At 44.1% G+C, this 24,135-nt stretch overlaps 1 protein-coding gene across 4 annotated transcripts in view; it reads left to right on the top strand.

Annotated features, from left to right (window-relative positions):
* The window catches only part of Tmem117 (transmembrane protein 117), a 443,332-nt gene that overhangs the window by 19,438 nt on the left and 399,759 nt on the right, over positions 1-24,135 (top strand). The gene's annotated exons all lie outside the window — the stretch shown is intronic.

A 24,135-nucleotide genomic window follows, 5' to 3' on the forward strand; every position in this document is an offset into this window, starting at 1 on the left:
TAATTTAACCCCTGTCATCTTATGCAGGTCCCAGTCTATTCCTGTTTAACAGTGGCATTCCATCACCATAATTCCTGACAAATGTTGCAGGATTTGTTTGCCTGAGCCAGTTTCGGTGCGCAAATCCACCACACAGGGGCATATTTAAATAGAGTTGTGACATCAGAGGCTGATTACCTGCCTGACAACAGGGCTGCAGTGTCCCTGCAGTGCCAGCAAGGGATAAATGCCAAGATGTGGAGTGGCCCATCTAGTCGGAAAGTGCTAGAAGTTGTTCCCAACAGGAATGGGCAAGGGAGGTTCTGTAATGCGTCCGAGTGGGTTCGAGCTGTGGACTCTCAGGACCAATGAGTTTGGTCAGAGCGTTGTTGTTACAAGTCATGGAGAGTGTGGAGTCTCTGGGTGTGAGCATCACCCACAGAAAATGTGTTGTTTGAGTGAAAAGGAGGGCAAGACAGGCTGCGGATCATATGTTGGGGGAGAAGAAAGGGGCGAAACGGTCGGTGGTGACATGTGAACAAGGAGGTGTCTCTGTGTCAAAAGAGTTGGGCGGATGGGCGGGAGGTAATGGAGACGTCAAGGGAAATTATGGAAGCTCTTTATTATTTTTTTAAATTAAAAATAGATATTTTTCCATGCAATGTATTCTCATTAGCGTTCTTCTCCCTACAGTGTCTCCCAGATCCTCCCCACCTCCCTGCCAACCCAAATCCACACCTTTTCTCTTTCTCTCTCTCTCTCTCATTAGAAACGAAACAGTGGCTGTAAAAAAATTAAATTAAGAAAAAAGTCAATTATTAAGGATCTTTAACACCATGTTCAAGATCTTTGTTTGTTTGTTTGTTTGTTTGTTTTTCGAGACAGAGTCTCTCTGTGTTAGCCTTGGCTGTCCTGGACTTGCTTTGTAGACCAGGCTGGCCTTGAATTCACTGAGATCTGCCTGCATCTCACATTCAAGATCTTAAAGTGCCCTGAAACAGCAAAAGTCATGGAATAGATCACTCCTTTATTAAAATTTAAAAATTCTATGTGCTTATTTTTGGGGAAAAAAACTAAAACATAAAATCAAGAGAGAAACTGAGAGTCTTCAATCACAAGGCTGACAAAAATCAAGTTTGGAAGGAAGGCAGATGCAAGATTAGCGCTCCCCCCACCCCCCAGGCAGCAAGGTGTCATGATTGGGGGATAAGCCTGGACTCAGTGATTGAGCTCCAGTTGGAAGAAAGCCAGCGAGGGCGGATGGAGGAGGAGGCAGACCACGAGGAAAACCCACATAATGGAATTACTCTGCCCTCCTCCTGCTTGAAAACAGCACCGGCTTCCCTTGGGGTCGCTTGTTCTCAGAGCCCATCCCTGTCGTAGATAGAACACCAGCTGCGTCTATCTGCCTCTAAAGCTGAAATTTGACTTTTCACTAGACCATTCTGCCTTATTCTCCAAGTTTGCTTGTAACACCAGGAGAGGCCGCGGAAAGGCCATTAAGTCCCTGACGCTCGTGATGAGCCGCCCTGACGCTCGTGATGAGCCGCCCTGACGCTCGTGATGAGCCGCTCTGACGCTCGTGATGATGAGCCGCCCTGACGCTCGTGATGAGCCGTAAAGGCATCAGGGCGCTGAGTTCCTTCCTAAGCTTCATGTTTTCTTGAACTTGTTCAGTCTGAATCGCGCCTTCCTGTTGGTCTCAACTGACTTGCCAAGTGCAGGAGCCTTAAATATAGGCTTTTCTTTTTCTTTTTTTGGTTTTTTTTGAGACAGGGTTTCTCTGTGTAGCCTTGGCTGTCCTAGACTTACTTTGTAGACCAGGCTGGCCTCGAACTCACAGCGATCCACGTGCCTCTGCCTCCCAAGTGCTCGGATTAAAGGCGTGCTCCACCATGCCCGGTTTGATCTCTTGCATTCAACGAATGCTGACTGTTTCCTAGGCTTGGGGGTTCTCTTTTTGAAAATCAAAACCTCCATTCTGTTTGTTTTGCCCCTTCATCATAGTAAGAAAAGACAAATGGGGGAGGGGGGAATGAAAGAAAGAAAAGACAAATGGATACGCCATAAGTCAGGGAACACCAAATGCTATGGCAATTAAGGAAGCAGGAAGTGGGATGTGGAGCAGAATTCTCTCTCTAATAAGATAGCGTTTGAACAAGGATCTGAAGAAGATGAAGCAGCCGCGTGGGTGTTTTCTCAGAGAACACATCCCATAAAGAGCACGGAGCAATCCCAGAAGCCACAGGCTGGGTGGGCTTGAGTACTTGGCAAGTGGCAGAGGCGATGGGTGTGGTGCAGAGCCACCACAAAGAGAGCACAAGTAGGGGTGAAGGGGAAATGTTAGACTGGACTAGTTCATTTTTGCTAAACCTTTTCAGGTGCTAATTTAAATGTAGTGTATTGAAATTGGCGTTTTAGGGACCCCAGGTCCCTGGTGGGCTTCTGGGAGGGGGCACAGTCCATCCTTTCATCTAAGACTTCCTTATTTCTTAGGAACTTGACCCACCTTGGCTCCCTTTATGGTGGTGCCAGGGATGTGTAGCGAGGGGAAAAAAAACCACAGAAATATTATAAGCATGTGCTTTCCTTTTAATCCCAGGTGTGGGGGGAATCAGGCTGCTTCATAGCAGCTGACTATGATTTTTCTCAGCTCTAGCAGAGGCGTGGTTTTGCCAGCTGTGGATAGTTTCGTCATTTGTGTGATGTTTGGAAGTCTGGGAACTTTTCAGTATATATATATATATGCACATACATATGTACTAGGGCCCTGAGAAGCGCCATTGATAGTTGTTGGTCATTTGGGGAGGGGGGAGGCAGTTGGTTGTGGTTTGTTAGTAGTCAGGCTCAAACAAAAACAAACAAAATGCAAAAAACAAAAGGAATGAAATTAGATTCAGGGATCTCTCTCTCTCTCTCTCTCCCCCCTCTCTCGTTTCTTTTCTATCTAGAGATAGGGGGTGAAACAGAAGGGGGGCGGTGGGTGGAGGAATAAAGGGTGGGAAAAAGAATAACATGCAAAGTAGCAAAGACGCCACCGTGACGCCCTCTCCTCCCTTCCTTGGGAAGTGAAGCTCTGGCTTTATTTATTTATTTATTTATTTATTTATTTATTTATTTATTTATTTATTTATTTATTTGAGACAGGGTCTCTCTGTGTAGCCTTGGCTGTCCTGGACTCACTTTGTAGACCAGGCTGGCCCCGAACTTACAGCGATCCACCTGCCTCTGCCTCCCGAGTGCTGGGATTACAGGCGTGTGCCACCACCACCCGGCTCGTGGCTTCATATTTTTAAGATTCAGACTAATTAATAGTATGAAGCCCAGGCTGTCCTCATACTGACCACGTAGCCCAGGTTGGCCTTGAACTTGCCCTTCTCCTGTCCCCACCTCCAAGTCTAGGAGAAAGCTTGGGTTCTGAGTGGGTTAAATGCTTCTCAAGGATGCCCCTTCCTTGTGCCTGGCCCGTGGACACAGAGCTGCTTTGTGGTGGTATTGGGAACAGGGGAGCTGCCGAAGGCATGCTGCAGGCAGCAGATGGGCATAGTCCACAATTGTCCTTTAAAGCTGTGTCTCTCAGATTCCCACACAGAGTAAGAAGTCTTTCTCAGGATGAACAGATGTTCTGTCCACGTGAGGAGGAGGAGGAGGAGGAGGAGGAGGTTTTAGATGGCACCAGACCTCTTCCCAGGCTTTCTCCCATGACAGCCACAACCACCCGACTTTGAGTCCAGGCCCCCAGTACGACCCCATCCCTTTGTTTCCAGGTTGTTCTGCTTCTGTGTACAACTGCAACATGACTGATTTCTGCCCCTGACACTGCATTTTGTAGACACAAGTGCTTAACAACCCAAGCCTCAGTGCATGGGACATTTATTTAGTGTCTGAATTCTAGCTGACAGCCCAAACAGAATGTAAAGATGAATATTTTTACACTGCTTCAAGAAAACTGTCAACAGTGGGTGGGGGAAAACCTTTAGATTCAATAATTTAGCAGGTCTAGACATATGTTAGCTTTAGTTTTGTGAGAGGCCTTAATAGAATATGTCTTCGCGTTCATTCAAAGAGTGCTTTTAGAGGGCTATGCGTATGGGCGAGCAGCTCTAGGTCCTGGGAATGCAGCAGTCATAACAGACTGCTCAAGGCCCCAGCTCACATGGGTGATATGTTCTGGTGGGATACGTGTGTTTAATGTAGTCACTAACGCAATTCATTAGATATGTTTGCCTCACCATTTCTGACACACGGTATAGATCAGATCCCTTGGAGAGGCTTGTAGGTAGTTGTGAGCAATCTGTTGTTGGTGCTGGGAACTAAACTCAAGTCCTCTGAAAGAACGATTGTGATCTTAAATTGCGGAGCCATTTGTCCAACCTAGAAAGCCACTAGGATTTTGAGTTAGTTTGATTTCAAGGCACATATAAATCAATGTGATTAAAAAAAAAAAAAAAAGCAGCACTTAGAGGTGATTTGATATTTTAAATACAGTTGAAAAGAATAGAGTTTTTAATAATTGTTCCATTTCCATCTTAAGGGATTCCTACATCTAAAGGGATTAGAAAAATAAACAAACTGAGCCAAACAAAGTATGAAAAGCAAGGCAAAAACTCATAGAAACAGGAATAGGGTCTGGGGAGCTGGTGGATGGAGTGCTTAGCCAGTGATCACAGAGCCCTGGGCTCTCTCTCCAGCATCACCAAATTCCACACGTGATGCCAGTGCCGGCCTTTAGTTCAAGGCTGGTCTGGAATAGATGAGACATCATCTCAAAACCCCAAACCGAAACAAGCGCAGAAATGAAATAAAAGCAAACTGTCAAACAGTGGAAACTGAACAGATCCAAATGTTAATTTATTGAAAATATTATTATGGTTAGGAAATGACACAAGGTCTGATTATGAAGGAGGATAGAAAACACAAATTATTCCTATCAGGAGCTAAAGATCAATGCAAATATCAATGCAAATCTAGACATCAGAAAGCATTGGGGATGACCATTTATGCTAATCAGTTAAAATCTGCAAAAAGACACATGTATGCATGCATATGTGCGAGAGTTTGTGTGTGTGTGTGTGTGTGTGTTTGGTGTTAGCCTGGGTGTGAACATCTCTGGATGGTTGTGTATTGCATGCATGAGGAGGCTTGAGATCACACTGAGTGACTTTCTTCCAGCACTTTCCACCTGTATATTTTGAGGCAGAGTCTCTCACTGAACCAGAAGGTCTCCAATTTTGTTAAGCTGACTGGCCAGAGAGCTTCAGGGATCCACTTGTCTCTGCTCCCTCTGCCCTGGAGCATAGAGCTACCATACTCCTGGGGATCTGAACTCAGGTCCTTGTCCTTGCATGCAGGTAGTTTGCCAACTGAGCCATTTTCCCAGCGCACAGATTTCCTTGTAGGCATAATTTAACAAAACTGATAAAAGGAGAAATTATTCGGCATAGCTATATATTTCATAATAAATTGAATTCATTGTGAAAACAAACAAAACCCCAAATCCCCGAAGCTTCTCCCCCAAATTGTCCCATTTTGGATTTTAAAGACAGTAGCCCCTGTACTCCCATAAAGAGATGAACCATCAAGACTTTGCTTAAATTCGTTTAGAGCTATTTAATACTATCAGGCACAGTTCTGGGTGCTTTATGAGTCATGTCCTCAAAGGTGAGCCCCGGTGTGTAGGACACAGTGAGATGAAGGAAAGTGTCAATAATGCTTATTTCTATCATATATGCAAGATAGTATTTAGGCAACTGTTTTCCCCCATTGCTGGCAGAAATTAGTTAGCAAATTCCTTACAATGTAAACTGTAAGTGCTGGCTCTCAACCAGTGCTTTCTTCTCATTGACTGTGCACTAGGAAGCAGGTGTCAACATGGCATACCAGACAGCACTGCAAGTGTCTCTGTTCTGTAACATTGGCCCCATTTTTCTGCCACTTAAACTCATGCAGTCTGTTTCCCTTTTGTCTCCACATTCATTTCAAATCTTCCTTTTTCGTTTTGGTTTTTTTGAGATAGGGTTTCTCTGTGTAGCACTCACTTTGTAGACAAGGCTGGTCCCAAACTCATAGAGATTTGTCTGCCTCCGCCGCCGGAGAGCTGGCATTACAGGTGTGTGCCACTGCACCCAGCTACATTTCAAGTAGTAATGTGTCCTTCAAATTTGTCTAAATTTTTATAAACTTTTTTCATCTTGTATATTTTGGGGACTTAATAGCTTTTGTTCTTAAAGCATTCTTCATAGGTTTATTCTTTGGCAGTTTCATGCATGTACATGACACGTCACACTCGCCCCCTTGCCTGTTTCTAACAGTTTTAATGGGTTCCATGGTTAGGTGAACATGGGAGCGAGCAGCTCCATTCTCCCTGGCATCAGGCTTTCCAACTGGAAACCAACACAACAAAGTCTTCGGCTCTCTGGCTATCTGCGCGAGGCGACTAGTGTTTAGCGCAGGCACATAAGCCTTTACAGTGCAGATTTGCAACATTTGAGAAAGGGTTGACTTGCCATTGATCTGATCTGATAACTTCTGGTGACTTGTTTCATATAGGATTGAAGAATTTTCCAGCGTTTGCTGAGGCATCTTCATTTTTCTCTGTTCACAGTGTAGTTTTGGTCCTTACTGCGTCTTCAACAATTCTTTCAGGTACTGCCCAGATGGGGACACACATACATTACAGATGTCTTTTGTAAGTCCTATCTTAATCCTTTCATTGCCTGGTATGTTATGTAATTATGAGTCTTAGATGGTGATGATGCTAAAGTCTGTTTTTCTGGAGTTGTGACTAAGGCGTTTCAAAACACTCTGTCTTCAGAACTCCCTGGCGTCCCGCCTCAACCTTGGCAACTTAATCGTTTTCCATTTTCGGCTCATATCCTGTAGTGATCGGGGGCTGGCTTGAAAACAGAATTGGCACAGACCACTAGTACTCTCACTGATACGGTTCTAAAAATAAATGAAATAAGTGTCCGGGCCTCTAACCATAGAAAAGCTATGACCAAGGCACTGTAAGTGTCTGGCAGGTGTGGACTCGGTGACACAGTAGGAATTAGGGAGTTAGGGGAACTTTCCTGCCTGGGGTTTCTTTTAGACAGTCTGTTTCTTGCCTCTGCTTGGGCAGAAGTTGAGAAGCTTGTGGACACTATCCCACTTACAGATTTAAGCTAGAAGAACTAAGGAAATACCATGTATTCCCCTGCTAGCCTCCGGGACTATGTCTTGCTTCCTGGTTTAAAAAAAAAAAAAAAATAATAGCGGGCTGGGCGTGGTGGTACACGCCTTTAATCCCAGCACTCGGGAGGCAGAAGCTGGTGGATCAATGTGAGTTCGAGGCCAGCCCGGTCTACAAAGTGAGCCTAGGACAACCCCGTCTTGAAAATAAACAAACAAACAACCCCCAAAACCAAACCAAAACAAAATAATAGCATGTGTGTGTAGCTAGCACTTGAATTCTCAGTACCTTTAATAGAATCATGACATTTCTGCAAAGCCATGGATTATAATCCCTCACCTCTTTTTTTTTTTTCTTGGCAAAGAGAGAAAGATAAGATGATAAGAACGAGTGTTGAACAGCAGTGGGAAATGTCTTGAGGTAAGGAGTGCCTGGATGTGGTGAAAGCGTAATTGGAGGTAACAGTTTCCACCTGGGACTGTGCCCGATTGAGTTCTCAAAGTGCTGTCCCACGGTTTCAACAGAAGACAATCTCACTTTTCTTCTTTTATTTATTTATTTTATTTTTTATTTTTTATTTATTTTTTTTTACTTTTCTTCTTTTAAATAAGCTTAGTACAGGATGTCCTGTCGTGTTGACCAAAGTGCTATGTAGCAGCAAGGGGATTATTTATAAAGTTAATTCCTTGTTTGAGAATCTACTTCTATCAGAATGCTTTAGCATTTGAGTTTACTTACATTTTGCAAATTTATCTGAAACTTTGTCAACTCTAATGTATGATGCTGAAGACAGAAGTGCAGCTAACACTCAGATTCATGGCTCTAATAAAGCTCCCATTTAATAATTAATTTTGATACTGGAATTAATTAAAAGCCATCCAGCTATTCTTCTTGCTGGCAACGGATATTAGCCAAAAGCTGCAGCTTACATTGAAGCAAGGAACCATTTTATTTTATTATTTTTATGTCATTAAAACAAAAGTTAGGAACAAAACATGTGTTGGGCCTGGAGCGATGGCACTGTGGCCAAGTGCTTGCTGCTCTTCCAGAGGACAGGTCCCGGTACTTAGGTCAGGTGGTTTACAATCATCTGTAACTTCAATTCCAGAGGGTCTGATGCCCTCTCTTGACCCTCGTGGGCACCTGCATGCAGGTGGCATTGGCACACACAGACACAGATAAAGAGAGCATGTGGTAGCTCAGTAGGTGACGTGCTTGCCTAGGATGCAGGAGGCCTCCACCCCTGCATAACACCAGACACAGTGGTGCACACTGATCTAATCCAGCACTGGGGGGGGGGAGGATTAGTTCAGGGCATCCTTGTCTATGTAGGCTGGCATGGGCTGCGTGCAGTCTCTTATCTCCAGATGAGAACAGTGCAGCCATGTCCGTCCAGTTCTGTTTAACTATCCTTTCTTTCAGTACCGCTTCCACCAATTTTTATTCTCTTGCTCTTTGCAGTTACATTCTCTTTCCCCCTGTCTCCTGTGTTCACTTTCTGTTTCCTTGGGTGAGTTTAGATTTTGCTTATCGGTATATAAACTTCAGCTTTGTGTGTGTGTGTCCTTTTCATCCACATGAAATCTCTAACACATATGTTTGCCTTTTCCTTTATGTTTTGAGGATGCTTAGTCATCTGTCACACTAACAAGCCAGTTACAGCTGCTGGCACATCTGGGTCTTCATGTGAATGAGGAGATCACAGACCTCTCACCGGCCTCGCTCCGTCTCGGTTGTGACATTGCTTCTCTCGCTTCTCCGCTCTGTTCTTTTCTCGAGATAGCTTCTCTTACTTTGTAAATGGTGGGTGTTTTATCCTCTTCCCTTGCTTTGGGCCAGAGATGATGAACTTTCGTATTTGCGTGCGTGCGTGTGTGTGTGTGTGTGTGTGTGTGCGCGTGTGTGTGTGTGTGTGCGCATGCGCGTGTGTGCACCCTCACACACAAGCCATGATGCACCAGTGTGGAGGTCAGAGGACAACTTGTAGGATTCAGTCTCTTTCAACATATAGGTTTCTGGGCCTTGAACACCAGTCACCTGGCTTGGCAGGAAGTGCCTGTCCCCACTGAGCCATCTCCCTGGCCCTGATGACGAGCTTTCCTATGTCAACAGCATTGTAGGAGGGAATGAGAATACAGAGAACATTCTCCATCTCAACAAATAGGATGACTTAGTCCTTTTCAGGGGTAGGATGTCAGCACAGAAAGCATGGTGGGCAGCCCAACCTGGTTTACTTTCCCCAACCTATGCTACTTTGCTTTTTCTTGCCTTTCCTTGCCTAGTCTGCACAGGTGCTTAGGTAATTGGTGTTGCATTTCTGGTTCTCTTTTTATGTGACTTGCTCTTCAACTTAAGCCCCCTGTGAGTTCGGGACCCTGTAGTTCCATCAGCTGTGTTAACTGAAACTGCTATCCGATGTACTGGCTTCTTCCTTCACCAGCTAAACCCACACTGAAAGCTCTCACTTCTGGGAGGTAATGCTGATATCAAATTGGACCCAGTGGGGGAGGAGTGAGGCCAGGTGACCAAAGCTGCCCCTCTAGGGATGCAGGTAGGAATTACACTTTCCCACTAATAAAAACAGCCTTTGGTATTCGATATGGAGTTGCTGAAGCAATAGGAGAGGCCCAGGGGAGCCACCTTGTTAAAGCAAACCATATTGAATCTTCTTTGGAAAAAAAAAAAAAAAAGAAACCAAAAAAACAAGGCAGCTTCGATAATCTTGAGCACAGAGTAATAAACACAGGCTGCCATGAGTTATTTTTGTAAATAATCTGCTTTTTAAAAATGAAATATGTATGATAGCTTAGCGTCAAGATTTGCTTAAACTTAGGACAGGAGCATAGTTTGTGTGTGTGTGTGTGTGTGTGTGTGTGTGTGTGTGTGTGTGTGTGTGTGTTTGTGTGTAGGTAGGCAAGCTGGATTCTACAGAGATCCCAGTGCTGCTTGACCCAGCCCTGGCTAATTAGAACCCTAGCCACAATTACCTGCTTCCTTTTAAGACATAGGAAGTAGGTACCTTAGCTTAGCTCAGGTGGTTCTGCTTGCCTTGTACATTTTTCATGTCTGTTACTCATTCAGGACCATTTGCCAAAGAATTTCTTTTTCAATTTTGTTTTTCAGTCCCTTTCTTCTTTTCTGCATCTACTGTAATATTGGTTGGACTTAACTGCCTGTTAACAGTTCAAAGACTCCAATTTGGGACACAGCCTAGAGCCCAAACACGTTCAGCAGCGTCACTTAGGGTCAACATGATCTCGGTGGCCTTTGCTGCAGTCCACTGTGGTGTCAATCCCTCAACCACCCTGTGGAGGTCACAGCAAGGATCGAGGCCTTTTGGCGGGCTAGAGGTGTTCTCCAACGTACCCTGCAGCAGGCCCATTCCTAAAGTCGTAAACACAAGGTGCCCTGTTGGTGTGGGAACTTATCAGCGTGTGCAGTTTAAGTGGAGAGTGGTACCCCTCATACCTCTTCCTTAGTTCGGCTATGACACTGACAGTTTATATTCCAGACCATTTTGTTTTGTTTCGCTTTTTGCCTGGATTTCTGAGAGATTGCATCCACTGAAACTAGGCTTACAGATCCTTGTGAGGAGCCGTGTGGACACTGGGAATCGAACTTGGATTCTCTGGTTCTTGCTGGAACAAGAGATGCTCATAACCGCTGAGCCATCTCCCCAGCCGCCAGACCATTTTATTATACTATCTTGCTGTATTTTCAGGAGCCCTGACTCCTTCCTGTAGATTTTGTCATTGTATAATTTATACATAGGCTCAGTTTAATCTAACCCTGCTTTGTCTAACCCAGCTAAGTGTTAGTTTTTGCTTCCTTTGAAGTAGCCTGTCCCTTGCCTTTCAGTGTTAGCATGAATAATGGAGAGCTGCTGCCTCACAGTGCCGTCCCTTTACAGAAGCCACTGCTGAGCCTCCAGGAAGCTCACTCCACTGCAGCCAGCAAAACGGGGTCCCATCTGGCCAGAACAATATTGCATGAAGGTTATTACATCGGCCTTCGGAAAGAAACCTGTTTACATCAGGACACAAAAACGTGCCATGTGTAAGAGTAAAACCAAAGCTTCCTCCAAATCACTGGAGCACATCTGTAGCGTCTCTTTCACCTCCTCGTTCCGTCACAGTTCAATGAGACACCTGCTTTCCCCTTTATGAAATGGAGTACCAAGACTTGTCCTCAAGTCTCCAAACTGAGGACCAAACACTTAGGTGTGAGTGAAGTCTCCCATAAATTCTAGATTTGCAAACTGCACCTTCTCCAAACTGAGGACCAAACACTTAGGTGTGAGTGAAGTCTCCCATAAATTCTAGATTTGCAAACTGCACCTTATTTGTAAAATTTATTTATTTATTTAGTGTGTGTGCATGCGTGCGCGTGTGCATATGCCACGGCGTCTATGTAGAGGTCAGAGGATATTTTTATGTGAATTAGTTCTTTCCTACCATGTGTGTTCCCAGGATTGAACCTGGTTGTCTAGTTTGGCAGCAAACACCTTTCCCTTCTATCCATCCTGCTGGTCCCAATCAGTAAGGTTTTTAGAAAATTAGTTTCTGTAACTTCATGGGTAACATTCTATTACTTGAATGCTGTAGCATAGATCCAACCTTATTATAGAATTAATGAACTCTGGTACCTTTTTGTTTATAACTAATTTGAATTCTTACATTTTGTTTTGTGTGCAGAAAGAAAGTCAGCTTGCCACTTAACTCAGGAATGCAGCTTCAAAGCTCTTCTGTGGGGTTTGTGGGATTTGCACGTGTTTAGGGGCTGTAAGGAGTTGCAAAGGTGTCATTCCTTCTACAACTACAGTCTGTACCCCTCCCCTCCCAAAGACTTTGCTCAGCATCAGTGTCAGTTTGTGTGGTGCCTTGAGTCTGGGTGCAGGATCCCTGAAGATTTGACCATAGATAGACTCAGAGACAGGGGGAGGGGGGGTGTCCCTTGAGCTGTCTCCTGAGTGTGGGTGAGGCCCTTTCTCAACGTGGCTGCCTTTGTCTCACTTCTCTCACAAATATGTCTTGTAAAGGAAATAAGGCTCTTGAACCTGAAGAACAACGCCGCCCCCCCCCCCCCGCCGCCTGCTTTCAGGGCCTTGTGTCTGAAGAAGACAGCTACCCTTTTCAGTTTTAATAATTCTTTTGCCTCAACGAACAACCTCTTTTGTATACTTATGTACGAGTCGAGTATGTAACAAAATGAGAATTGAGATCAGTAAGTAGCCCTTCTCAATTTTGTATCTGTGAGTCAGAAGAAGCCTAACCATGTAAGTTGGTTCAGTGGAGAATTGTAAGATGCACAATGCAAGCTAATGCTTGTTAAACCCACTCTTTAATGCTTGTTTATTTTATTACACACATGACATACACTGCCCACCTTCTATAGGAGAGCTTGCAGATTTTGGTCTCTTATGCTTTCCGATTATGTATTTTATGCTTAACCGTGTCAACAAGAGCGGTAATTAAACAAGGGCAGGGTTTATTTTATAGGCTGCCGTTCAATTAAAAGATTAAGGCTGTGAGTGGTGGTTATTTTCATATGCTTTGCATACCGGAAACATTTGCACACTTGTCCTGCCCTGCAAGCAGGGGAAAGTCTGTTTACATTTTTGCGGGTATATTTTATGTGATCTAAGAAATACAGGCTGAATGTTTGCTTTCACAGTCAGATGTTGGGTTTGATGCTGAGTGGTGTGACGAGGCTCTCCAGGTGTGCACTGTTGGGTGAAGTGGCTGTCAGGCATGGCACCTGCTGAGCAGCTGGGATGTGCTGCAGGTGTGAACTGTGCAGCCGAATTACCCAAAGGAACCAGAAAACCTTTTACTGTTAATTTTTATGGTGATAGCATGTAGAAATGTTGGGTTTTGGACATGCTGGGTTAAATAAAATATCCCTTGAAGTAAAAACTTTAACCTATGGTTATTATGAAATTTTTATTACATGTTTGCATTGTATTTTGGTCGCATGGGATGGCTATGATCGGTCTACACAGTGTTCAGCCTCTTCTTATTTATCAGACTACCTAATTGTTCGTGTGACTTTTTACTAAAGAGGCTTGCACCTTCTGGAAACATTAATTGTTAATGTCTGACATTAAAATTTCCTTTAGAGCTGCTTCAAAGGTTTGTTCATCTCTAAGAGGTTTCATTATAAAAGTCAGTGTTAAGTTCAGCGTGTGTGAACAAGGCATTCTTGCTAGGGATGAACGCCATCTTGTGGAGCATGTCAACCATAGCAGCGTATTCTACTTTTCTGTTGTTCAGACCCTGGACTGCATGTCTCCAGGGTGGAGACAGAAAAAGAAAATCCCAAGATGACGGCAAGATGGTCTTTTTTTCTGTTGCGTCTTCTCTTGTTACTGTTTCATCCCAGTTCCGGAAAAAAAAAATCTTCTCTTGTGGAGACAATAAAATATTTTCCTTTCAAAAGTTTCTAATTAAGGTATAAAAAATACATTATAAAAATAAGAGTCCCATATTTTTGTTCTTTTCCTATGACAAACTTGGGGGTTCAAAAGTGATTAATTCTTACAAGTAAGTTTTCTTAGATAAATGAGGACAAGAGCTATATAAAGAAATCATGTCATAATTTTATCAGAGATTTTGGAGCTAGTTATTGTGGTACATATATGTAATTCCTGCAATGGAGATGCTGAGATAGGAGGATTTCTTCAAGTGCAGGTTCAGCCTGGACTGCTTAGTGGGACCCTGTTTCAACATAAAACAACACAAAATGAAAGAAACAGTAATTTTTGAGACATATTTTAAAGGGAGACAGGTCTGAAAGGTTCTGGATTTTAGTTACACATTATACAAACACACATAAAGATTCAGTTCCTTTCTCCTCTCTCTCTCTCTCTCTCTCTCTCTCTCTCTCTCTCTCTCTCTCTCTCTCTCTCTCTTTCTCTCTCTCTCTCTCTCTCCTCTCTCTCTCTCTCTCTCTCTCTCTCTCTCTCTCTCTCTCTCTCTCTCTTTCTCTCTTTTTGGAGACAGGGTTTCTCTGTGTAACAGCCCTGGCTGTCCTAAACTTGCTTTGTAGACCAGGCTGGCCTCGAGCTCACAGAGATCTGCCTGCCTCTGCTTCCCCAAATGCTGGGATTAAAGGTGTGCACCACCACATCCAGCTCAGTTTTTATCTCTTCATCACACTATTTCATATTTAAAGCCTGTCAAAATAACTGCTGGATTACTCAGATCTTAACAATGACAACAAATCGACTTCTCATGATTTGGATTACTTCAGGCCAAATCAGTAAAACTATTAAGTTGTGATATTGAGTCAGGTCACTAACAGTTCACCAAAGCCTTCATCACCTTCCCACGTGGAGAGAAGAACAGAAGTGAGTGCGTGCAAGGCACGGATCAATTGCCTACCTTTCAGATTGTACAGCCTGGCCTCTCATTCCTAAAACTATACTTGACTTGTACATACGAGTTTCCTTGAAGCCTCCCCAAAATGTGAGAAGGCATTCTGACTGTGAAACTACAACACGGATACCAGTGTTCATTGAAGGACTAGAAAAAAACGAAGGCACTAGGCAGCCAGCCTCATCTTCAGGGAGTGTTAGAGTCTGCCTACCTGTCTGCCTACCTGTGATGTCATCGCTTACCTGCTGCGGGGCAGGGCCCTGCCCAGGACCATATAAATGGACAAACCCTCCATGCGGTCTCACTTTCTCTCTTCTTCTTCTTCCTCTTCCTGTCTCTGTCTGTCTCTCTGGGGCATCCTGGCCCCCTTTCCTTCTCTCCCCATGCTCATTTAATAAACTCCTCTACAACATAATATCTGCTGCCTGGTACCTTCTTACCTTATCTTATTATCTTACTGCCTTATATATTAATCATAAAAGGGAGGAAGCAGCGTTCTGCCCAGTCAGGCCATTAACAAAAAGGAGCCATTTTCCCAAGTGAGAAGGAGCCGAGATAACCCTTTAATTGTTATGAAAACACTGTCTACTGCTTAATAATAATTAAAATATATTCATCAGTTTCTCTGGTGTGACAAATTGTTAGAGCACTATGTTTAATACTATACATCACTGCTCTTATTGTTTATTAAATAAATTAATTCTTTGGTGAAATAGAAAGATCGTTCATTTTTCTCCAATTCATCTTTTAGATTTACAATATTTGTTTTCGCTAATGATTGTTCAGGCTTTGCTAGCATTTGCAGAAGTCTGTTTTTTCATAGCTTCCAGTAAGGGCTTTTCATGATGAGGGTGTGGTCTGGACCCAATAGCCTGGCCAAAGGTGACATTTGCTTTTGGCTTGGGTAGGGAGTTATGTGTGCACAGGGGATCTTCCAGACAGCTGTCTGTCTGCACCATCTCCCATAGTGTCCTTCCATTCCTACTGTTTTTGTTTTCCCAGTTGCAGATGCATAGCAGTGATCTGGAAACCACTCCCCCCATGAATTAGCAGCATGCAAGTGCAGTCCCTTGAGAGCAGGGGAAGCCACCTGGCCTCCTTTGCCACAGTCAGCTTTGTATGTGGGTCCAAGTAGGGGCAGGTCCCGTGAGACCAGATAGAGATCCAGGTAACTCTTTCTGTGTAGTCTTGTCAACATGAGGGCTTCAAGGACAACAGGCTGTGGGTCTCCTCCCCACTGTTCCCTTGCACCTGGAGAGATCTGAAGCCTTCCTCTCCTGTAGTGAGGGGTCAGGTGGCTGCACCTGCTGCCGTTCTTTCCTGAACCAGGAAGCAACATCACTGCTTGGGCAAACCCAGACTCTTAGTAGTTCAGAGGTTCCCTAGGAGGGACTGTCATTCATCATCTTGCACATAGCTGGTCCCCGGAGAGTGATGGTTAATGCAAATTAGTGATGAAGACAGGCCTCTGCCTCTGCTCTTTCTTGCAGTGTACACAAAGCTGATTAAAACAAAACGTCGTAGGCTGTTGAGATAACATCGTGAAAAATTAAACAGTTGGAGGCAATTATCGGGCTTCGCAAATTGAAGCTTAGGGGGTTCTCTGAAAAGGGGCAGCTACACATTTGGTGTGCTTTGTGATGTGCCTTTCAGCCTTGCAAACACAAGACCCTAGAGTAGAGGCCCCTTCTATGCAGTGACAGACACCCCAACCGGAAGAGCATCGCATGCTGCCGCTTACCGCTGAGGCCCTAAGTTGGGAAGGTCAACAGATGCTCTACTCACCCACTTAGGACCAGGCTGGGGGGCTAGATACCTCAAAACCCAGGAAAAGCTGGGGCTATTTAAGGCCACAGTAGAGACAGGGGGTGAAGAAGCCAAAGCATGCAGCTCAAGAAGCTGAGCTCTTCTGTGGGGCAAACTTTACTTTCCGCTGTCCCTTTCGGCTGTTCCTTGAAGACCAAGGTCTCCAAACCGGTTCCATGTGGTTTGTGTCACTGGCAAGTCATAGGTAGTTTTGATTTGGGCAAGTGTATGAAAAAGTACAAGGTAAGAGTACAAAAGTGAAAATAAAAATCAAAGTCTAAATACTGGTTCTGCCACTTACTAGATGTGTCACCTTGGGATATTTTCTTTCTCTGAGCATCGTGAGTTTCACACCTGTAGAAGAGCCATCGGACCTGTGTTATGGTGCTGTGTTGAAGACTAAGTAAAACATTAAAGGCAGTAGGCTTGCATTTGATGCCCACACTCCCCAGGAATAGTTAGTTCCTCTTTGGTATTTTATGCTGTACAGGACTAGAACTTTCTTATACCATGTGTAACTCTTTGCTAATTTGTTCTGTGACATGGTCTGTTGTGGTCCAGGCTGGGCTGGCACTGGTTGTGTGCCTGTGCTGACTTCTGCCTCCATCTCTAGGTGTTGAGATTCTGGCTTAGGCTGTGCCTGGGGAGTGAACTCAGGACTCTGTGTTAGGAGAGCACTCTCCCAACTAGACTACATCTCCAGGACATATTTCACAATGTTTTGATTTCCATGGTGCTGAGGTTCAAAACTCGGGCCTTATATATGCCAAACATTCATCACAGAGCCACAGCCTCTGCTGTGTAATAAAATGCCCAAGTAATCATTATCAGAGCTCTGCACCATGGGAGCACATGCATGGCTGTGATAAAGGAAGGCAGCGCTAAACCGATGGCCCATCGATGCAAAACCCCACGGATGTCACTGACGCCCTGACTATGTGCACGTTACCTTGGTAATCATTACAAAAGTATGGTGAGCTGTGTGCTATTTAGTAGTGAAAAAACTGAGGATCGAAGAGATGAAGTCGTCCCTGGCCATGAGATAGTGAGTGGTGGGATGGCAACGGGTTTGTTTGAAGACTGACTTCATGGTTTTCCACTTTCTCACACTGCATTTGTTTTTTTGTTTTTGTTTGTTTGTTAAAGAGATTTATTTTTGCATGAGGACAAGTGTGTGGTGTGCGTGCAGTTTCTGTCTGTGCTGGCATATGCGTGTAGGCCCAAGATTGACACTGTGGGGAGGGTCGGCCTCCTTGCCTCTTTCTCTAATTCAACTGAGGCTTGGTTTCTTAATTGAACGGCCTCCTGATTGAGCCCAGAGTTTGCTCGTGGCCAGCTAGTCCAGCTAGCCAGCTTGCTCTAGGGGAATCCATGACCCCCTGTCTCCTCCTTCTGAGGGGGGAACTAAGGGCACTTGCTACACTTGCTTTTATGTGTGGCTTGGGGATCCAAACTTGCAACCTCATGCTTGCCTGACATGCCCTTTCCCTACTGAGCCATCTCTTCAGCCCTCAAGGGGAGAAGTACCGAGGGAAGACTATAATAGTCATTTTAAAACACTTGAGTCCGTTTACATTTTCTTCTTAGAACAATGTGTGCTGACCCCAACCATAAAATTATTTTTCTTGCTACTTTATAACTGTAATTGTGATAGTGTTATGAATCACAATTAAATATCTGATATGTGGATGGTTTTAGGTGAGCCCTGTGAAAGAGTCGGTCAACCTCCCCAAGAGGTCACCACCCCCAGGTTGAGAACCACTGGTCAAGAGATATAATTTCTCAACCTATTCTGAGAAGAGTAGGAAGTTTAGGAGAGTGTTCTCAGGAAAGGAAGAAAGGAAAACAGGCTGAAAATGTGGGAGAGGTCCGGTTTCAGTTTAGTTACATCCTACCCTGGGACTCTGGGACTGGATTTGTTCTTCATAGAAACCCAAAATTCGAGTGGGGTCTGAACCCTTAATCCTCCAGAAAGCAACAACTGTTGGTGGGTGTCAGTGTGATGTGGGAAGAAGGGTCACGGCCTCTGGCAGCTGTTCTCCTCAGATAGGGCCCTTCCTTGGAAGACCACAGGTTGTCCTCCCAGCAGCCGGTGGTACTGAAGGGTTCCCTGGGAAGTGTAGTTCAGCATTCACAAGATGGGCTATTATGTGTCAATTTATAAAATGGAGAAAATAACTCTGAATGTATGAATACAGACTCCCAGTGTTCTGACTTGAAAGCAGTTATAAAGGACAGAGCTTGAAGTTTAATCAAGCTGTTTTCCTCTTGAAGGCTATCCGTTTCCATTTCAACCTCATGCCAAGCTGGCTGTTTGTGCCCTTTGTTCTAGGCTCTGAAGTGTCCCTGACAGTCTGTCATTGTCACCCATGCCTTGTTATAGAAAGCTTCTCCTCCCCATTCTGGTGAAGTTGTTTGTACATGTTATCATTTTAGATGGGTTCAAGATAAATCTCTTGCTCTCTTGTTCACCAGGTTTTAGACCTACAGGTAAAACATTCATCCAGGAGTAATTTTCTTACAGATACTGTTAACAAAGACATACTTCAGATACATTCTCTTAGGTACATTTTTATGTATATCCAAAGGCATTTTGTTTTCCATGTAGGAAATCTGGGCTCTGAAAAAAAATGGCTTTGTGACTTATTTTTTATTGATTCCTCGGTGACAAGGTGGTCATAGACTCTGCCTTCCCCTTTAAAGACCTCCTCCTCTCCACCTGCTTCTTTGTCCTTTATTGATAATTAGAAGATAACCAAGCTTGCATGCCTCCATTTTAGCCTTCTACATTTAAGGACACACACACACACACACACACACACACACACACACACACACACACATACACACACACACACAAATACATATTTATCTTATCACATGCTAGGTACTGTAAATGTTGTTTTTATGTCCTCAGAGGAGGGAATAAGATGAGAGCCATTTCCAAGCCTTTATAGCTCTTTCTGAACTCTCGCTGGTTGGTTCAACCCAGCTGTTCTCGCCTAAACTCCTCTCCAAGCTGACTGATTCAAACTAGCTTCTCTTGGCTTCTGACTGAATGGCCTCAAACTAATTCTGGTAGTATATTTTAATCTTCTGTCTCATTTTCATTCTCTAGCTCTTTCTGTCTTCACTTGTGTCTATCTTGCTCTGGGCAACTTGTCTCTGTAAAACTGTTCCAGTAAGAATCTCTTGGTAAAACATACTTCTCTCTCCATCACTGCTCTTAAGCAGCCTCTTGTTCCTGTTCTCATGAGAGGTGGGCATATCCTGTTTCTGGCTCATTCTGTCAAATCTTCCTCTGATTTATTACTTTGCCTGCCACTCAATTAGATGTCACTTTCAAATTAGGCTGCTTCCTTCTGTAAGCTAACCTTGCCTTCATTGTTGGGGATTAAAGATGTGTATGCTGTATTCCAGTGCCTGTATTCCAGCCAGATCATACTATAAACCAGAGTGTGTATGCATTCCAGCCAGAGGTCTTTGGATGTGAACCCTTGCCAGAGCAGCCATGTTGCTGGATTAAAATTCCTCTATAAGATACATCTAAATATGCTTGGAATATGCCAGCAAGCAAAGTACACAGAGGCTCCCTTCGCCATTTGGATTCCAGCACTTCCATTCCTGTGCTTAAACCCGTCTATTAGGGCATTGGTTCTCCGCCTTCCTAACACCGCGACCCTTTAATACAGTTCCTCATGTTGTGGCGACCCCCCAACCATAAAATTATTTTCATTGTTACTTTACAACTGTAATTTTGCCACAGTTAGGCAACTGAGTTTTCCAATGGTCTTAGGTGACCCCATGAATGGGACCCACAAGTTGAGAACCACTGTCCTAGTGTGTCTTGTTCCTCAAGCTTTCCGAATGCTGTTTTAAATCTATTCAAACCCATTTTCTCTAATCTCTGTAACCAGGCTGGCTTTCATCACCACAGGTTCATGGTACTTCTTCATTGTTTGGTGACCTATACTCACTGGCTCAGTTTCCTCAGCTCTTTTCCTCATTACCTGCTCACACAGCCAAGTGTTTTCCATGAGATTTGGAACCTGTCAGGGCATCACCCCTCCATGCCTTCCATCCCTTGAGTCTTTATTTTTTCAGACTACAGCAATAGCCTTTTTCTAACCTGCCCATGTGACAGTAATTATCTTAGTCTTCAGGTCTACACTTTCAGCTGCTGGCAAGACATGCATTGTGCCAGGAGACTTGAGACCATCCGCAGTTCTGTGTTGATGACTCATAAAGAAGGCTCCCAGGCCTCTGCACATGTTAGGACTCAAGGCTATGATGTACCATGGCGAACAGACCGAAACTAAGTCAGCAAACAGAAAAGCTGCATGGGCCAATCGGGCAGACACGTCTAGAGTTCTTTTGCAGCAAAGGCACACAGGTCACACTTAATCCAAGGAGTTATGACACACGCAGAATACTGCCTGTCATGGAGGCCCATGCCATTCACAGATCCAGAGTGTCTACTATGGACTGGTCAAGTGGCCACACCCTGACACACCACTCATCCAGGTTCAGGAGGAAAAAAAAAAAAAAGTCCAGAGTGAGCCACACAGGTTCTTGTGGACATCTTTATTAGCCGGTATTGATTGCATTGTAGTGTTTCTACGAACAGCTTAGGCACAGTGAGCCCTCTCTCCTGGTTATGAGATAACAGACATCCTTCTTAAATCCGAGGTCTGATTGCCAGCCAGGGGCCAACTTTGACTGAGTGTGTCCTACTTAGTACGAGGATGACAGTTTGCAGGGTTTTGACCACTGGGTTAATTCTAATATCCACTTCAAGGTTGGCTGAACATAATTTTCATGACCCACCTTGACCACACTTTCCAGCTCTGCCTCAGTCCATCACCCTTACAGAAGGTCACGGTGGACGTATTTATGCTAGGCGACTTCTTCCTCCTCCCTTACCACAGGTGACTGGATGGGAATATTCTCATCCCCCGAGGCTGGCTGACCCATGGTGGGTCAGCTTATCTCTCACAGTCTGTATTAAGACAAGGACATTTCCGTCCTTGCGGATGCTTTTGCCCTCTCGTTTTATGTGTTACTGAGTTTGGCAACCATGTTGACCATACTGGTGTGTGGTCAAGGACAGGAAGCTGCCCAGAGAGAGGAGGAAACAGGTAGGATTGAGTGTGAAGGCTCTGAGGAACTGGTCCTGATTGCTTCTAGTCTCTGTAAGCCCAAACTTTAGTTTCTGTCCCTATGAGAGTCTCAGGATGTTAAATAAACCCTTCACTACAGCTTTACGGAGTCCTGTCTTTCCACCTAAATTGCTTTCACCAGCACAGTGTTAGAGCCAACCTTCTCAGAACACATGTTCCTCAGTCTCTTGCTGGATTCTTAAGCTCTTCTTTGGAACTTTTTTTGGAGCAGTTGTTTTCCTTTTCCTTGTGTGATACCAATCCTCTTGTTTTCTTGTTTCATTGCCCTTTCTGCACTTGCCTATTGAAACTCTTTACTTATTCTAGCAAACATAGGTTTTTGTTCTGGGCTTTTGGCCTATCCACACTTCCATTGTTCTAGTCAATCTCTCTGGCATCAACTGTCTTCTCTATGAAGATGATGCTCGACAGAATTCACACACTTCAAACATCCTTCCTTGATCCTCCCAGCCTGCTTCCCTTTCTCCATCTTCCCTCACTCCCAAGAACCTTGATTCCTGCCTGCTATGATTTTGCTTATGATCTTTCCCTCTGAGAGGCTATGCATAGATTTTTTTTTTTAAAAAAAATGCATTTTAGAGAAGTTCCCCTCAATCCAATGAATCCAAGTTCTTGTGACTTTTTTATTTTCCGAAAATGGTATGATTTTTTCCTTTAGTAATCTAGTTATGAATTTGATAACACTGCTCGGTAATTTTAGTGTCAGGCTAGAGTTTCAGGATGTATTACGATTAATAATGATCAGTAAGTCTACGTGAGTAATGACAAACACAGACCCCCCCCCCCTTAAATCCCGCACTTGCATCAACCAGACCTAGATTTGGGTGGAAGATGGAGGCCAATTTCTTCTTATCTTTGGTCCATTTCAGATATCTAGGATACAAGAAAAACTTGTACACCAGAGTCCCAGGAGTGAGATGATCTCATTGACCTACAAGAGCGTCTCCCAAACAGGTTTCCATGGGGGCGAGCACCACGTGATGTTGGTGTTGAGTAACTTACCTCACAAGGTCGGGCACAGAGCCTGTCTGTACTCTAACAAGCCACTTCTCTTACTTGCCTTGAAATTCAACTCCTGAACTGATTCCTTCGCATTTGCACTGGGCCAGCAGAGTCTAAGGAGATCTACAGACAGTCGGGTTGGCTCTAAGACAGTAGTGGCATCCAGGAACTGGAAAAGCAGCCTGTTTTGACTGAGTTGAAAGCGCCCAGATTTCACTTGATCTGACAAAGATAGCGACCACCGTTTCCAGCTTGGACAGAGCAGTGTCAGGCAATGCGTGTGCCTCCAGTATATGTGGTTTGCAGATAGCCAGGCATTCTGCCAAGATTAAAAAAGTCTTCAGCGTGTGGCCCCTGGCCTCACAAGGAACCTTTAATACTGCTGAGGATTCAGGACGTATTTTGGTTCTGGCACGGGAGAGTGGCCGACAGCCAAGCTGCTTATGTATGCCCACTGCTTAAAGTCCGGTCCTGAGTAAGGTCAATTAGAAAACCCCAAATGTGTTTTCCTTAGCCCTAGGGGAAGGCATCCTATTAGTAATGAGTTTGTAAGGTAGCTAAAGTCAGGTTATCTAGGCTCAATTTTCTGAATGTCTGTGCTGATGAGACCCTCTCTAGGCTGCCTTGGTAATTCATATTCATAACTGTAAAAGATTTTGAACTGTCTTCTGCATCATCAAAGAGATAAACTCATTTTCAGTGTGTGCTAGGGGATTTTATTTTTATGTGGAGTATGAAACACCAGTGGACTACATGAGTCTCAAAGTAGTACCAATAACAAATGTCATATCGTAGTCATGTTTATTCACAGCAGGAATTTACTGTATTTTGAATTCTGCTTGTTGGAATCACATAAGGAATTGTGTTGTGTTTTCTTAATTGGCCAATTTAAATAACAAAAAACCCTGTGGACATCATTGGATTCCCTTTCATTTGGATATGTTAGGAACTCTCTGTCAGCAATTCTGAGTGACCACTGTTCTGGGCACCCATCAGCTCCCAGGCCCAAGTGCTGTAACAGAGAAAATGTGTTTTTCAGGCAGGAGAGCTGGATTTGCCAGTGCTGCATGTGTGACCTTGTACAGATGGCTTCTATGAGACTGAAACAAGCTTGTAATGAGGATTCAGATGTGCATTTCCATTTTACCCCGATATATATATATATATATATATGGATATAAAGCCGGCCCAAAGTGGAAAGCAGTGTTTACACCACCCATGGGCCTTTGCTATTCAACTGGTTCCTTTTAAATGAAATGTGACTTTATATTTTAAATTTGAAGCCCATTCATGGCTATTTCCTGACTATGTTCCTAAGCACCTGTGTCCTTTAACTGCAGGGCAGACCTACTTCGTTTTAACCCACGGGGTTTGCTTTGGCATATGCATTTGAAATGGTGCTTAGATACAGTTTGTGATTGGTTGGTTTCTTTGTTTTTTCCTTAAAGTTTCTCTCAGAGATCTGCTGAGGCAATGTTGTAAGGATGGGGGTGGCTCCTGCCAGGTACAAGTACAGCCTCCCCCAACCCCCAATGTCAGTGCTGTGACATTGTCCTCAACAGAAGGACTCTGGCCAGGTAAGCGGGATTGTTACTGAGAAAACAAGCCTTAAGGTCTCTGT

This window comes from Acomys russatus, chromosome 17, assembly GCF_903995435.1.
Source record: "Acomys russatus chromosome 17, mAcoRus1.1, whole genome shotgun sequence".
Lineage (NCBI taxonomy): Eukaryota > Metazoa > Chordata > Mammalia > Rodentia > Muridae > Acomys > Acomys russatus.